The sequence below is a fragment of the Rhinolophus sinicus genome, linkage group LG14, assembly GCF_036562045.2.
Source record: "Rhinolophus sinicus isolate RSC01 linkage group LG14, ASM3656204v1, whole genome shotgun sequence".
NCBI classification, from domain to species: Eukaryota; Metazoa; Chordata; class Mammalia; order Chiroptera; family Rhinolophidae; genus Rhinolophus; species Rhinolophus sinicus.
The window spans coordinates 48,992,993-49,003,828 of record NC_133763.1 but is presented as its reverse complement, the minus strand read 5'-3'; positions in this window follow the sequence as shown (position 1 = coordinate 49,003,828).

Genomic DNA, 10,836 nt, shown 5'->3' with positions numbered 1-10,836 from the left:
AGGCTGATGAGGTTCTTACTGTACTGACGTTGCTGGGCTGAGAGGCGGACACCTCCACATCAGTGTGACAGGGGCTTCTAGCTCTGAATGTTCACCCACAGTCCCTTTCCACGGGACCCTTCTCTCCAGCTCCGCACCCCCAGCTGTCTCAAGCAGATGAGGAGTGTGCTTCTCCCGCCCCCACGGATGAAAGACTGGGGTCTTTGTCCATCAGAGATAAAGGTTTGCAGGCGGGAGGAAGAAACTCAGGAATGAGCCTCTAGCCCCTTCCGCTGCTGCACCCCTCTGCCCTCTCTCTATTGCCCACATCCTGCTCCTCAGCCACCTGCTTAGTTTTCCTTTTGTCATGGGGAACGTTTACAGTAAAGTCTCCACTAGGCTGATGTGGGCTACAAATTCCGGGGCCATCTTTTAACAGACGATTGTCTGCCGAGAAGGTTGCTCTGTTCCAGTTCAGTAGTGAAGGGACGAAAAGGGTGAAATAAGATTCAGAAAAGCCACCCAACTGTTTCTTCACCTCCTTCCTCCCAGTCGGTGCCTCCCACGTCCTCAGAATTGCTTCTCCCCAGCTGCAGCCCTGATTTGAATAGAGGAGAGATGGAGGTGACATGCCTGCCCAACCTCCGAGCAGGGGAGACTGGCTGGGGGGTTATTTAATTGTGCAGCCTGCAGCTTAGGAGGGGAGATGAGCTGGTCTCCCCTGCCACCAACCACCCCTGGGGCCTTGCTCGGGTGTCTGCCTGTGAGGTCTGATTCCTGATGAAGTGGGTGCTCCAGCACTGAGGAGGTCATTTTGTCCTCATGCAGCTGTATGACTCCTCAGTCAGGAATCTCGTTGGCAGTGGAAGAAGAACCAATACAGACTTGTCAATCATAAGAGGGTGGCTTTGGTACAATCACGTTTGCATTTCTTAAAGGGAAACACCGCCAGAGAAGGGAGGACATGTGGCAGGGTCATGTGTGGATGGCAAGTTGCTTCACCCATGTGGCACTGCCAACCAGTCAACACGCAGAGTTTACACCCTACAACCTGAGAAGGTTCCCCATCACCTCAGCAGGCTGAGACCAGCTGTCGAAAGAAGGGTACCATGAAGGGAGGGAAAATAAAACAGACAGAGCACTGGCCCTCCGCACTTCCCCCCCCACTTCTCTTCTCCTTTCCTTTCTTCTTCCTTCCTCCCATCACATCCTTGTCACTCTCTGGTTGTCAAAGAGGGAAACATCAGAAGTAATGTATTCTTCCCCCCAAGCATTAAAAAGCTAGTTAACCCAAAGGAAAATCCCTTCATAGTGAGAGTTCAGACAAGATGACAGACAGATGGAGAAGGGTCATCCTTTAAAAGCGCATAGTTACTTCAGCAAAAGCAACCACAGGCTTCTAAGAGGGTTCTTTCTGGGCGGAGAAACACAAAAGTATCAGATTCCATGATGGAGATGGTCGATAAATGGAGATTAGTAGACTGATGTGAGCCAAAAAAAACCCTGTTGGATTAAGTGCCAGATTCTGTGATATTATCTGTTAGAACTAAAAGAACTCAAAGGAAACATAGATGACAATATCTCCCAAAAGGTAAAAATTCTCAGTTTTTTCTGACGATGGCACTTAGGAGAGAGAAAAGACACCGTGACCCACCATATTCATTTACACTCTCCAGGAAACAACAAAACACAAAAAAACTTCATGACAACAAAGACGTAGAGATGAAGAAAATAAAAATACAGTAAGTCACAAGGAGCAGATACGCCAACACAAAACAAAGTAAAATCTAACAGTCATTCTATAAATGTGTTAAAAAAATATTTCAAATAGATTTAAAAACAGTTCCAACGGAAAAGCATCACCAACTTTAAACAGTCTTGGTGATGTAGTCATAACCAGGCACCTTCCCTGAAATTGCTGACGTGTCAACAGTTTGCAGGAATGCGTGTGCAGGGGAGCACATTCCCAAACACGGACCTGCAGCTACTTGTCTTATTAGAAAGCTGGGTTGATACTAGAGCTGCTGATTTTCATTTATGCGTATGGAACGTCAGTAATCCTGAATAATCCATTGAGGAGGCATAGCAATGTACAGATTCAACACAACCCCTATCAAAATTCCAATAGTCTTTTTTTATAAATAGAAAAGCCAATTTTAAAATTCATACATAACTGCAAGCCAAAACAATCTTGAAAAAAACAAAGTTGAAGGATTCACACTCTCCAATTTCAAAACTTACTTCAAAGGTACAGTAACCAAAACAGTGTGATATTGGCATAAGGACAGACTCACAAACCAATGGAGTAGAGGTGACAGTCCAGAAATAAACCTACACACCTATGGCCAATTGATATTTCATGAGAGCACCAAGATCCTTTAATAAGGAAAAAATAGTTTCTTCAACAGATGGTGCTGGAACAAGTAGATTTCCACATGGAAAAGAATGAAATTGGACCCCTACCTCACACCATATACAGAAATCAACTCAAAGTGTATCAATGACCTAAATATAAGAGCTAAGCCATCAAACTTTTAGAAGACAACCTGGGGTAAATCTTCATGACCTGGGGTTTGGCAATGGATTCTTAGGTAGAACATCAAAAGCACAAGCAACAAAAGAAAAATGATTAATTGAACTTCATCAATAGGGACAAATATTCTGTCTCCCAGTGTATAAGAAAATGATCTTCCTGTATTAAATATGCACAGACATTAAAATAGGTATATACACCCTTTATGCTTATAGCTCTTATCAAAACCAAGAAAAATGATATAGTAAATAGACATAAAGCTATATATCTAATAAACTTGAAATTCCCATTAATGTGACTTAACAGGGAATGTTGGTTTAAAGCAACTTAAGTAGGCTGACAAAAGGAGCCTGGTATGTTTTGCTACAGTTCAGGATCTTCTGGAACTCAGCGGTTACTCTGTGGCTCACATATCACTTCGCTCTTCTCCTGGGAACTACAACAAAGGCTTCTTTCTTTGAAAGCCCTGCAGCAACGCTTGGCTTCTACCCTACACCGCGTTACCTAAGAAGGCAGACTGTGTTCTCTCCATTAGTTCATAATTAAAGTAGTCCAACTTGGTGCCAATGGATTTTTACCACAAAGGCAAATACAGCCTGAAAATCTCAAGACCGCTCGGAACATAATCAAGCCCATACAGAAAATGATCTTGCCCCCCACCTCCCCCCACCGCATTACCAGCAAAAAAAACACATACTTTTGGAAGTCCCCCCCCCCCCCCCCCCGAGAACCAGCAAACTCCTCAGGTTATTCCACCAGGGTGCATGGCTCTAGTCTGAGAAACACCTGTGAGTGTTTAGGTTCATAAAGACAAGTCTTTATGTCAGAAGACAAGGACAAAACATGAATTTTTTTGTCAAACGCACTTGGGTGCTAGTGCCAGCTGTGTCCGTGAATAGCTGTGTGAACTTGAACAGCTCCTTCAGCCTCTCTGAGGTTGTTTCCCCGTCTGTTAAATGGGGGCTGGGGGACTTTTTAAATGATGATTGAGTAGATTTAATAACATTGTTTGTCAAGGGAGGTATTAAATTGGGAACACAGTGACATGTGTCCCTGGCCCCCTGTAGCAAATCTTCTAGTTCAAGAAATAACACACTCGAATGGCTACTCTCAGGGTATTGCAAACTGTCTATTGCCTCAGGCAGTCAGCGTCTTGGGACAAGGATTTCATAGGAAGTTCTTTGAGGCTTGATTAAAGGTCCTGATTCACAGTAAGAGGCGGAGTGTCTGCATACGCATTTCCAGAGCAGGGGTGCACTCTGGAGAGTGAGCATGGGCAGCAGCCCAGTGTGTGGCTGGCTCTGTACACTTCTGGAAGCAGCTCTCTCAACATTGTGCTTGTTCTCAGGGGGACACTGGCTGAGCATGAAAGGGGAGCCTGAAGCAGTGGGGAGATTAAAGCCCATGCGTGGGCCACCACCTGAGCCAGCAGTGCCTTTCCTGGGACATTGGACAAATGCAGCACCTGGATGTGGCCTGACCACTCTCCAACCATCAGAGTAACAGTGAGACCGACAGCGAGGGCAGCAGGTCAGTCGCTGAGACCGCAGTCTGCTTCTGTGATGGATCCGTGTAGTTGCGTGGCATGGACGTTTACAACCACTGCTGATTTTTTGAAGAGCAGTGGACTGTGATGGACTGGATTTGAAAGGATTCCATCCGAAGACTTTTTCTTTTTTTAATGGGTCAAAGTACCTTGCAAAATTATTCACAGAAGAAGATAAGATGAACACAGCTTTATTAGGATAATTATTTTTCTAACTTTCAGTGTGATCATAGAGCAGGGAAATAACCTTACTGTGTTTCCCTGAAAATAAGACCTAGCCAGACGATCAGCTCTAATGCATCTTTTGGAGCAAAAATTAATATGACCCGATCTTATTTTAATATAATATAAGATCAGGTATAATGTAATGTAATATAATATAATATAATATAATATAATATAATATAATATAATATAATACAATATAATAACGAGTCTTACATTAATTTTTGCTCCAAAAGATGCGTTACAGCTGATGGCCCGGATAAGTCTTATTTTCGGGGAAACATGGTAAAAGTGATTTTTAAAAAGATTTTGAAACCTTTGTCTCTGAACTTCTTAAAAGATGAACCTTCTTCAGACACAAGCAAACGCAGTAGCAGCCTGGGTTTCAGGAGCATGTCTACTGTCCAAGCTGGTCCAGCCAACAGAGATGAGGGTGGCAGAGGCAGCAGTCAGTGGAAAACTCCATTTGGCCTGATTGAAATGCTGAGATACCGGAAAAATCTTCCCCCCTCACTCCAACTTGCAACCCATCCACAGGGAAAAAAATACTTTAATCTTGACTGGAAACAGTACTGAAATGCTAGATTAAGTAGCTCTCAGAAAGCATGAACAACAACAGGAGGCTAAGTTGGTTGACTCCGTTCTTGAAAGCTTGTAAAACAGTATTTGAAACTATAGAAAGCTACCAAATAATGCTGTTAGATTTCTTATAACTTCCTAGAGGACGAGGAAGGAGAGAGCCTCACCTTAGAGCATGTTAGAGGACTGCCCAATTTTGTAAATTAAGTTGCTGACATACTCAGGAAGAAGAAAGAACGTACTGTATCAGGTTACAAGCCAACAGACTTTGAAATGTGCCGTGGAACAAAGTCCTGTGAACCTGGGCCTGGTCCTGACCTTGGCAAGACCACAACGTGCTGGATCAGGCCCGCCAGAAAAAAGTTTATAGCGAAGCATGGCTGGAGAATCTTCTATTCACCAGAGAATTGGTGGGCCATCCAATTCAGAACAAGAAAAAGTAATGATCTTGGCTGTCCTCAGATAATAAATTAAAGAGCAAAGTTAGACCTGGAGGCACTAGAGTTCCTGCCAGTAAAGCCTGACAGAACAGGGCTCCACAGAGAACGCAATCGTTTTCTATTACTTAACAATTTACCATAAACATAGTGGCTTAAAACAACACCTAGGTATTGCCTCAGAATTGCCATGGGTCCAGGGCCTGTGCGTGGCTTAGGTGATAGTCTCACAGGCTGAAAACATACAGTCAGCGGGGCTCCTTTCTCATCCGGAGGCTTAACTTGGGAAGAGTCCACTTCCAAATCTACTCGGAGCATTGGCAGAATTCATCTGGTGGCTGCAGGCCACCACCTGAGCCAGCAGTGCCTTTCCTGGGACATTGGACAAATGCCGCAACTGGATGTGGCCTGACCACTCTCCAGTGAGACCAAGAGGTCCCTGTTGTCTTGCTGGCTGTTCTCCAGAGGCAAGACCCAGATCTGAGCCACCCCAAGTTCCTTGGGGGACCCCCAGAGGCATCTCAAACATGGTCTTCTGCTTCTTCAAAGTCAATGGAGACTCTCCTTCTCCTAAAATGTCACAGAAGCACAGCAGTGACTACCCCATCCCTCTGCCCTGTTCCGTTGGCTCTAAGTAAGTCACCCATTCCAGCTGCTCTCAGAGGAAGGGTGTGACTCGTGGGGATCACCTTAGGGTGTGTCCACCACACACTAATATAACTCATTGCGTGTGTGTACATAGCAGCACAGGGCGTGCGTGTAGGTTTATCACCAGCGTGGTCTGTCTGCGTCCCTCCCAACTCAAACACTGAGACCAGGACTTACATGGAATCGCGAGATGATCCTAGGGGCCCTGCAGGGCTGTGGAGAACTGAGAGAAGGAAGGGAGGCAGCTACTAAAGGGTGTGTGGCTAAATTACAAACTGCGGGCAACTTGCGCTTTCATCCCCATGGAGACCTCTGGAAGCCCGCCTACTACATGTGCCTCAGAGTGACCACATGCAAGGCGTAAGGGCGATGGCACAGAAATGGTGAGGCCTGAGCAGACCCTGACAATCCCAAGAATCACAAGTGTAATCACTAGACTCCCACCCTTGGTCCTTAGCATCTCATTTCCCTAAGGACAAGAAAGCAGCGAGGGGAAGGAAGATGAAGAAATGTGTCTGACCTGTCTGGGGAGCACCAGATCTCTTCTAATCCATTCCCTTGAGACGAAGTGAGAATTTGTGAATTCAAAATTATAAGTATTTGTAAATACTTTCCTCAGGTGAAAATGTAATGGGATGGAGAGCATTTTATTCACAAGAACTGTGGAAGAGCTAGTGAAGGCCAGACGTCCAGGCAGGGCCGTGCTGAGAGAGAAGCAGAGAGAGCAGAAGACTGAACCTTGCAGGGAGCTGTGCACCCCAGGGCAGGGCGCGTGTTTGGAGCAGGAGCTGAAAGGTCCCCGAGCATGACAAGTGCAGTGGGGATGTAGCTGACACAGGGTGAGAGAGGACCCCGAGTTGCCCAGGTGGCCAAGCAGGACCCTTGGGAAAAGCAGGAATGCCTAATACATTTTTTAAAAAACTTTTTATTGAGGCACATAATACACACACAAAAAAATGTGCACATATCAAAAGTGCAGCAAAAAACCAATGTCCCAACTTCAAGATAGTCAGACAGGAGGAATTTCCTCTCATTCAGGGAGGGCCAGCCCTTTTGTTCTATCCAAGCCTTCCACTGACTGGATGAGGCCCACCCGCCAGAGGGAGGGCAATCTGCTTTCTTTGGTCCATCGATTTAAGTGTTAACTTCCTTCAAAAACACGTTCAGAGAAACACCAAGAATAATGTTTGGGCAAATATCTGGGCACCCTGTGGCCAAGCTGTCACATAAAATTAACCACTGCAATTACTAACATTTATTGAGTATTTTCCAAATAATAATTACTTACAAATTATCTCATTAAATCCTCACAGCAAACCTTAGGATACTTAAAATTATCATTCCAATTTTACAGGTGAGGAAATTAAAGGTTAGGATGTTTAAAAAACAGCACTCTGGGATCCGAATCCAGGATTTTGTATCCTCCCTTCCGTTTTCCTTTCCTTCCTTTCTTTTCTTTTCTCTTTGTTTTCTTTCTTCCTTCCATTACAAATTATTGCCTGAAAAAATGAGGAGCTCTTACTTCACATAAGGAATAATTATTTGTGTATTGATCTCTACATACCGTGTTTCCCCAAAAATAAGACCTCGCCGGACAATCAGCTCTAATGCGTCTTTTGGAGCAAAAATTAATATTAAGACCGGTCTTATTTTACCATAATATAAGACTGGGAATATAATATAGTATAATATAATATAATATAATATAATATAATATAATATAATATAATATAATATAATATAATATAATACTGGGTCTTATATTAATTTTTGCTCCAAAAGACTCATTAGAGCTGAGTGTCCAGCTAGGTCTTATTCTCAGGGAAACACAGTAGGAGGCATATTTGATTTGTATCTGTTGACTCAATACAGGAAGAATGGAAGTTTCTGCTATAGTAAGAAGTGAGAGAGTTTCTAACTGTCCTCCAACCCCTATTGTGCCAGCAGCAGGACAGGAAGCATGAGGGAGATGGTATTATTTGCAGAGCTGTCACATAGAGCCTGGAATTTACAAATCGGGACTAGGGCCTATTGAGAAATATGACACTCTCTAGAAAAGTCAATTCTAGAGGTCTAGAAGTGAGCTGTGGTGGATGGTCTGGAAAATGTCTGGTGGGGATGAGTCAGGCTCTGGAGGATGGGTGACCTTGCATAGATGAGAGGTAAGGGGAGACCCTTTCTTTGGGGAGTACACCATGAACAATATAATAGTATATAAACAGAAAGTGGGGGCCGGCCTGGTGGCTCAGGTGGTTGGAGCGCCATGCTCCTAAGGCTGAGGTCAATGGTCCGATTCCTACATGGGACAGTGAGCTACACCCTTTGCAGATAAGATTGTGAACAACAGCTCTCCCTGGAACTGGGCTGCCATGAGCAAGCTGGAGGTCAGGGTGGGCTGCTGTGTGCTGCCATGGGCTACCGTGTGCTGCCAGGAGCGGGCAGCTGACTGACAACAGGTGACCGACTGTCTCAGCCGGGGGGAGCGCAAAGCTCATAACACCAGCATGGGCCAGGGAGCTGTGTCCTGAACAACTAGACTGAGAAACAACGGCTTGAACCGGAGTGAGGGGGAAAAGGGAGGGGGGGGGGGGAATATTTCAGGAATATATGTCAAATCCCTCCAAAAATTCAACTGGAGTTTTTATTGGATTGCACTGAATCTGTGGATGAATTGGGGAAGAATAAGTATCTATGAAGATGAAAGCTTGAACAATAAATGCCAGTTGATGCCAGGGTTTGCTCACAGAGACTCATGGGCAACTATCACTACACTAATTCTCACTGGTGGGTACAGGATAGTTAATAGCATTTTCAGAGCATATGTCTTCCCCATGCAAATATTGAATCTTTCGCATCTGAGACATCATCCTCTTCCCTAGATGATATTGTAAATGCCAGATAACACCTGGAATGATGAAACTTGAGAAACAACAGAACACCAGTGCTCAATGTTTTTCTTTGGAGAAATTTCATCAGACTCCATGCCCTTTCCCCTACTTTTCTCAGGACTTCTCACCTAATTAGATAAAAATCTATACATATTAATCTATAAACCTCAGGACTCCTCCCTCCTAAAACTCTAGTTGCTTGGGAATCAAAGGTCTGAACATCGCCCCGGGCAATCACAAAAGATAAAACCTGGCAGAGAAGAGACTGGTTAACCAGTAGCAATCCCGAGCACCACTGGCTCCGTGGACTCTTCCACAGCAAATCCACCCGTAGATGCAAAGGAAGAGCCTGAGATTTGGAGCTACAGCTGTGACATCTACTCCCAGCCATTGCCACAAACTAATCACATACCCCCTTAATCTGTGGAAGCCTCAATGTCCAAATCAATTTAGAACTATTGTGAACACAGATTGCACGGGAAAGATTCAAAACTGGTACAGCACCAGATATGCTTGTATCATATTAGTATCATTACAAAATCAACGGTGTTCATATCCAAAAACATAAAGACTAGATCTAGACTTTGCATAAAAGTAACTTTCCTACGCACTTGCTGATGCCTCGAGTTCTGAAAGCTTCTTTCCTTTAGGCTGAGATGTAAAGCATAAACCTGCATGAGAGGAAAAATGCTTTGTGATGTTGTTACAGGAGCCTCAGTTCTTACCGAGGAAGTGAAGAATCAAAGGTCAGCAAGCTGATTAATATGCAAGCGGGGTTTATTAATATGCAAGTGGAGTTTATTAGTGATACATTCTCAGGGACGAGAATGGGCCTAGCTGAGGTGGGGGAGAGAGGGAGAGGGAGAGGGAGAGAGAAAGAGAGAGAGAGAGAGTACACCTGGGCAAGAAAGCTGGCTCAAAAATGGCGAGAGAGTGCTTGTCTCAAGGACTTATAATTTGCTGGGTGGGGTGAGAGAGTTACATATTGATTTGGCGGGAAAGGTGGTGCATGCACATCCATGGGAAGGCTTGACCCCCTAAAATGGGTGGAGGTCTGTTGACTCAGATCCTTACCTTGCTCCAGACCACCTCTTGTCATCTGTTATAAAAACAGATCTGTGGCTGGAGGCACTCAATCAAAGCCAGTTATGAGCCTTTTCTGTAGGCACCATGGAACCCCTCCCCCACTCCTCCTCCTCCATTTTCTAACTTCCACCTAACGATGGCATGGAGACTTTGTGGTAAATGCATTTTCAGAACATTTGTTGAAATGAGGACTGTGAGTTTCTGAGGTAGAAGAGAGGCAGATATGGCTCAAAAGGGTACCTCCAAATGCCTGGGGACCTTGTTTATAATTTTGTTCTCCTCAACCAGCTCTCTTGGCAGGATCGTTTCAAAAACAAACGTTATGTTTACAAGACTTCATCCTAGGTGTCTAAACTTTTAAATCCCTGATAATCCATTTCTCTGATTCTTAATATTTATCCAGCACCTGACAACATTTTTTGATTAATCAACACCCTATCACTCCAGGGGAAAAGATACAGCCCAGAGTTGAAGGACCCCAAACTCTCACAGTAAAACTAAAAATGTCTGTTTTCATTTAAGAAATATAACAGGTGAGTTCGTTTAAGTGTTTGAGAGGTATCCTCTTTAAACACAACAGCCAGGTGTTGTAACCTATTTCCTTCAACACTTTGGGTAAATGATATGATAGAAAAACTAGTTACTTGATTGTACTTGAGTCTAATTATGTGACTAAGTCAACTAAATTCCACTCACTATGAAAAGCTACCACATGGTGGTAGCTGTTATTTCTTCCAATTTGTACTTTACATATTATATTCCTGGTACATCCCTAACCTGCAAGTTTCCCTTATTCCAAAGAAACAACTTAATATTCGGTTGAACCACACGGAATTGCCACTTTTTCAGGTCAAAAATGGTTGAAGACGGGCTCAGATGATGTGTAGAGCCAGACTAAATTCAAAACCCACTTCA